The sequence below is a fragment of the Phragmites australis genome, chromosome 18, assembly GCF_958298935.1.
Source record: "Phragmites australis chromosome 18, lpPhrAust1.1, whole genome shotgun sequence".
In the NCBI taxonomy this organism is placed as follows: domain Eukaryota; kingdom Viridiplantae; phylum Streptophyta; class Magnoliopsida; order Poales; family Poaceae; genus Phragmites; species Phragmites australis.
In genome coordinates, this window is record NC_084938.1 from 23,319,905 (window position 1) to 23,326,764 (window position 6,860).

A 6,860-nucleotide genomic window follows, 5' to 3' on the forward strand; every position below is an offset into this window, starting at 1 on the left:
CATCCTCTAAATGACCCCTCTCTGTCTGGAGACCTGAAGTTCTAGATACATGAAAGTTCCGAGTTTACCTTTGAACAGATGCTCTATATCTTGGTTTTCCTGTCAATCCAGAAGTTCCAGGTTTGGATTGGAAATTTTAAATTCGATTGCTAAAACTAAACACCGAAAACTCTAGCGGATAAAAAACTCTTAACACCAAAAATTCAACCGAAGGCTCTGGATTTAAACCGGAAGTTTTGGATTTATCAGAATCATCGCATCAATGCTCGTACAAAATCAAAAATTATCGAACCAAATCAATATTAATATTAATTACTCATTATAAATAAATTAAAATATATTTCAACTTGTTTTCCGATAGACTGACGTACCGAAGAGGTATACTACGCGCACCGCAATTTTGTCCGTTGTCATCCCGCGTCTCTAAAACCCCGTTCGACCCGATCTGCCGGAGTTGAAGTGACTATGGTCGAAACCCGGAACCAACCCTGGCTCCACCTCGACGCCATCGTCGCCATCGCCGTGACCCCGCCCCGCCTCCATCTCGCCGAACCCCCTCCCAAACCCGAACGCAATCCACACCGCCGAATTCTGGCCTCTGCAACCTTGTCCTGCTCCAGGCGCCGCGCTAACAACTGCCCCCGACCTCCAGGTGGCCGCTAGCCATTAATGTCAATCAAGGCTCCACCCGGCCCCTAGGCCTGTTCCTCTGCACCTGCCTCCGCCCGCGGCTCGGCGCTTGCTCGCGCGGCCCGCGCATTGTGTTCTGCGCTGACGCCTCACAGATGCCCACGCCGTTGGAGATGAGCGGGAGGGCGCGGAGGCCGGTGGTGGTGCGCGGCAACAACAAGTCCACTCCGAGGAACGAGAAAGTGAGTAGCCCTTGTACCACCCATCTCTTTTCTTGGGCTCTGGCGTCGGAAAGTTTGCGCCTTTCGTTGAGTTGAGCGCCCAAGCAATGATAGATATTCTTTGCGTTTTGGGGGCGGTTTCCGCGATGTTTTTTTTTTTGGTTTCTCGGCGTTCTGCGTGCTCCTCGGATCGGAAAGCTGACGGCTTTCGCGCCCCGTGGAGATGGGTCTTTGAATTCTTTGCGTTTGCGTCTTTCATCCTGCGCTTTTGGTGTCTTCGAGATATGAACTCTGCACTCTACTCCTGTTCTTGGAGGGAGTGATTGCTACAGTATCAAGTTCTCTGTGAGTAAGGATTGTTTACTAGTAGTACGGTTGTGTGCACCACACTCTATTCTTCGATGCTTTTCTGAGCCAAATTTGGCGGTTTTGTTGTGCTAAGCGTTTGAAATGGGCTCGGTCGGATCCGTCGTTGTAGAGAGCAACTCCAATTTGGTACCTGCTGTTTGCTGCTGACTCCTGCCGTTTGTTGAATTTTGTTTCCTCCACCTAAAGAGTCATCTTTTCGTCGTTTCTTGTTGGTTTCTCTGTTCAAGGCGATGGAGAAGGATCAGAAGAGACCCAACTCGAAGACGCCGGCGGCTATGAAGACATCCTCCAATGCAGCGGCGCAGGGGATCAAGAACAGAAACCAATCGAGGAGGGATAGGAAAATTGCACTTCAGCAAGACGTATAGTATCCGACCTTAACAGCTAGTGTTTGATACAGAGATCACTGCTTTTAGCTCATTGTTTTCCATTTCGAGTTGCAGGTGGACAAGCTGAGAAAGAAGCTGCGGCACGAGGAGAACGTCCACCGAGCTCTAGAGCGCGCGTTCACCAGGCCACTGGGCGCGCTCCCTCGCCTCCCCCCTTACCTGCCGTCTCAGGTTAGTGCCCTGCATGCAATTGAAGCAATTCGTTGCTCATTGCAGCTTGGCAGATTCCATTCTGATCTCTGCTTCGTCTGAATTGTGCCCAGACACTGGAGCTTCTTGCCGAAGTCGCCGTCCTGGAGGAGGAGATTGTCCGCCTCGAGGAGCAGGTCGTCAATTTCCGGCGAGGCCTCTACGAGGAGGCCATCATCACCTCCATGGCGAAGCATGCGTGCTTCCCGGACGGTGAGCGGCCCACGACGGCGCGGCACAAGCCATCGGCCCAACTGCAGAATTCAGAGGTCTCCACGTCGATGCGCCAAGGTCCTGATCAAGATGCTGCTAATTGGTCATCTTTGAAGCCAAGAAGAGCCGGTCCTTCCCTCAGCCAAGGCGATCGTCTGGGGAAGGAGAATCAATCCTGTGGCACTAACTCATGTAGAGACTTCAGCTGGACGCCTTTGAACAATGTGCCAAAATGCAGGATGCCGGTAGTGGATAAATGTGCCGGTTTTCATGTATGAGGCTTTATTTTAGAGATAAAATTGACACTGAATTCAGTATTCAGGCTTATGTTCTTGCGTTTGAATCTTCAATTTCAGATAACTAGTACAGTGGAAGATCATCAGGCTCTTGATGGCAGCAATGGCGTTGATTCAGACATGGCCTAAACCGCGGCGAACGAAGTTCGGAGGAGCTATTGACGTGCCTGCTGGTCATCTTCTCGCAGATGAGCACCTCCACCGGCCACGACGAGGAGTGAGCATCGTCGCCGTCGGTTTCCGGTTCTTGCGAGGGCAGCTCAGACGGCGCCTGCGCCGGAGACCCCTACGGTGTCCTAGAGTTCGGATGGAGAGACATTGGCCCGTACAAGCAGTTCCGAGCGGTCGACGCCCCTTCGTTCGACAAGAATGTCCTTGCCGGCGACGCCGCTCTTGGTCGGAGATTGAAGTGAGTTCCCACTGATTCGGTAAATGCTACTGCTAATCTGTTGTTGTGAACTAGATCTGGTTGTGGTGAGCTGGTGGATGTTTGACTTTGCATGCTGATCGAATGGTCGTTGTCTACCTGTCAAAAATCAGGGCATTGCTCCGGAAGCTCTCCTCGGGTTACCTAGTGGGCCTCTCCCACCGGCAGAGGCTGGCATTCTGGATCAACACCTGCAACTCCTGCATGATGAATGTAAGCTGTCCTCCATAATTGAGGCCTCATCCTTTGGCTTCTCCCGTCAACATGATTCATGGAGGGAGCTAGATCGAAGTGGTAAGGGTGCACTACCTCACTGTAAATATAACAACATATACAAATAAGTTATTTCAGATGGTATAATTTTAGGTTTCGGGGGTGCACATATGGTCAAAAACAGGTCAGTTTTAACTAAAATTTTGATTTACGAGGGTGCCTGTGCACCCCTATCTGAATGTGGCTCCGCCCCTGTTCAGCATGATTCATAGCTTTAGGTATGGGTGCCAGAGGTTCGACCCTAGACTCTTTTTAGTTTTGTACAAATGAACTAAAAACTCACGTTATCATCCATTTTGTGGATTCCTTGTACAAACAAATGAACTAAAGAGGGTTAGAGGGTACCATAAGGTTCACCTATGGGCACCCCTAGCTTTAGGCTCCTTTGTTCATGTGCAATCCTCATTGGAAGGAAGTTTCTTTGTTTTGGGGACCATTTGAAATTTCATAAGTATGTTCATGCTGTAACCGAGCTAGTACTGTGGTTCTGATGATGTGCAAGGAGCAGATTTTTGCATTACTACTACTATTGTTTTATGATTGAACTAAAACAGCATGTCTGTGCCCTGCATGTTATCCGTTCATAGACTTGAGTATTGAAATGCTTCCTGTCTCCTTAATCATCGGCAAAGCCCTAAATAATTGCGATCTTGGCAGCAACAGCCTTTGACCGCAGCACGTCTTCGAATGTACTTACACCCTAACAGGATATATTCATTAAAAGATCAACTGCTATGCCCTGATCTGGCACTGATAACTTGTTTATTCTGCAACTCCAGGCATTTCTTGAGCACGGAGCACCTACCACCCCACATATGCTGGCGGCCATGATGCCCAAGGTCCCATGTTCACCCCACCTCTCTAGATACACCGCGTGCAGCATTCAGTTTACATTGTTTACAAAAGGAGATATTGTATGAGAAATCTCTGACAAGAGTGAGCTGTCGGTTTTCTTCCCCCAGGCGACGATCAACGTGGGTGGGCGCGTGCTGAGCGCCATGACGATCGAGCACTTGATCCTAAGGCTGCCCTAGATGTAAAGCACGTAAGGCATCATGCACCATCGTTGCCGTGTGACCGAAAAGGCTGAAACCTCTGAGCCGTGTACGATTGTGTTGTGACAATGGAAATTTGACATGGGGGCAGGTGAACCCGGGAGGGGCGGAGGGCGACGACATGGCGGCGCGTGCCGTGCTCGGGCTGCAGTGGCCGGAACCGCTGGTGACGTTCGCGCTCTCCTGCGGTAGCTGGTCCTCGCCGGCGGTGAGTCCCTGGCTCCACTGGCGTGGTGCCACTGCATTTCCTTTGCTCGCACTGTACAACTCGATGCCCCGATCCAGGACTGACAGAAGGAAAGGTGCTGTCTTGGTGCATCTTTTCAACTGCTACAGAATGACCCCCCCCCCCCCCCACAAAAAAATGTGTACTTAAAGTGAAGCAATTTGGCAGTTTCATCCATCTAAAGAAAAGTTTCAGGCATCCATCACACGTCTAACCGAGTTGTTTTAGGATCTGTTCTCTTCTCCAAAACACACACACACACACACAAGCACTAGCGTTCATCTTCTGAACTTTGTTGAAGTGGGAGAATTCAGGCATGACATAGGCAATCATGCAGTAAAGCAGACCGAACTTTCCCCCCGGGCTTTCTCAATGCAAATGATTTTAACCGCACCACAGCACAGTGACACTGACCACTGAGTACTGATCGTTGCATGCCGGCCGGCATAATTCGCTCTACTGACAGTGTTGCTTCCCTTTTTTTCTGAAGGTGAGGGTCTTCACGGCTGCCCATGTCGAGGAGGAGCTGGAGGCGGCCAAGAGGGACTACCTGCAGGCTGCCGTCGGCGTCTCGTCGCCCGGCAGGCTCGCGATCCCGAAGCTCCTGCATTGGTACCTCCCAGACTTGGCCAAGGACGTGGGCTCCCTCGTGGACTCGATGTGCCTGCAGCTGCCCGGCGAGCAGCAGCGCGACGCCGTCTGTGTCGTTGAGACCGGTCGGCACAGCCCCGCGGCGCCGCGACCTGTCCGTGTCCTGCCGTAGGAGTTCAGGTTCAGATACCTGTTGGCCTCGTAGAACAGGCACCATGGTGCTGTTGTGCGCAGGTTTGCAGTGTTGGTGCTATGCCCTTGTGAAATTGCCAAGCATGCAGGGGCGGGCCATTGCTGGAGTCTGGCATTGGTAGAGGCCAGATGAAAAACATGAACATCTCCCAGAAAAAAGGAGCCACATGTTTACTCCGAAGAAAATCGCCTTCGAGGTGTCAGAAATCTAACTCCAAAAGGAGCAGAAGGATGGACGGCTTTGTTGTCCTGCGGTTACTTGGTCATGCATCAAGCATTCAAGCTTTTCCTTGCAGGATGTTTCTGTACTGATGTCTGAAAACAAACCGTGAAATGTAAATGGTTACTTATTCTGCTGAGTGTCATGCCATTTGTAGCGTTCTATAAGTAGCAGTTCCTCTGAATCGGAGTGTAGATTTGTGCTTTCATGGATCTGACGATAAAGTTGGATACGGATATGAAAAATGAGTTTTCTTTATACTCTTCAGCATTAATATTTAAATAAATAGATCATCGATAATGAAAAGATTTATAAAAATAGACGTCTACCACTCAAGTTAGTTCTTTATCATCTTTTGAGAGGGCGGTAAGCACCCATGTTACCGTGACAGCATCTTACCGCCTGCCCTTACCACCCTACGTGAACAGTACTGCATCAGAAGTTCGGTTTACAACTCTATTTTCTACTCATATCTTCTCCAAATAAAATAGTAGTCTTCTGTTGCTCAAAAAATCTTATAACTTTTTGTACGTTTTTCATAATCTATGTGCAACATATTATAATTGAATTTACCTAAAAAATCATGTGTAAAATTTAAACTAAAATTCTCAAAAAAAATTACTTTTATAACTTTTAACAATTGTTAGGGTCTCAAATAAATTTCCAAAAATCTGAAAAATCACTAATATTCTTCTTATGTGATGGACTAATTTTTAAAATTATTTTCAGCCCTAGGTTATATGGTGAAAAATTGAGTTCTATTGTAATGCTCTAGTTATATGCATTTTTATCATTTCATATGTTATTCTTCTTTTTATTTAATTTGAATTCAAACATATACACCCCTTGACTACACCAGAAGTACATTTCATAGCTCTATTTTCCCCTCTCATCTTCTTTGTACAAAATAGAAAACTTTTTGTTGCTCCAAAATCAGGTAAAATTGACTAATATTCTTCTTATGTGATGGACTAATTTCTAAAATTATCTCTAATTTTGTAAATTTGGCTATTTTGTTCTCTACTGACTAGATGCGTTATAGAGCAGCTGACCACGCGACTCAACTTTAAGCATAAAATAACAACACCTTGCTGCCAGCAGAACATCTATATCGTGACTTACACTTTAGATACGAAGTGACTACAAGATAGAGTTTTAGATATGAAATGACAACACTCTATCATGCATCAGGATTTAGACACGAAGTGTCCACATGACTCAACTTTAACTATGAAATGATAGCACCTTTATCCTGACTTAGGCTCTAGATACGAAAGTGACCACATGACAGAGCTTTAATCATAAATTAAATATCAACGCCTCTATACTGACTAAGGCTTCAAGCACGAAGTGACCACACGATAGAGCTTTAAGTACGAAATGAGAAGTCAGGGTTCATTTGCTGGAAAGCGGTAGTCATTTCATGCATGAGTTGTAAATGGCTTTTATATAGCTACCTCAACACATCATGTGCTTTTATAGACTCAAGCACCTAACTCCACATGACGGTTGCTATTGAAGATGGATTTACGTCACTCATTTACTTTATTCGTCTCTAAACGGCTCAAA

General features: G+C 47.2%; 1 pseudogene; it reads left to right on the forward strand.

Annotated features, from left to right (window-relative positions):
* The first annotated feature begins 428 nt into the window (after positions 1–428).
* On the forward strand, positions 429–5,430 carry LOC133898307 (uncharacterized; annotated as a pseudogene).
* Positions 5,431–6,860: the final 1,430 nt, after the last annotated feature.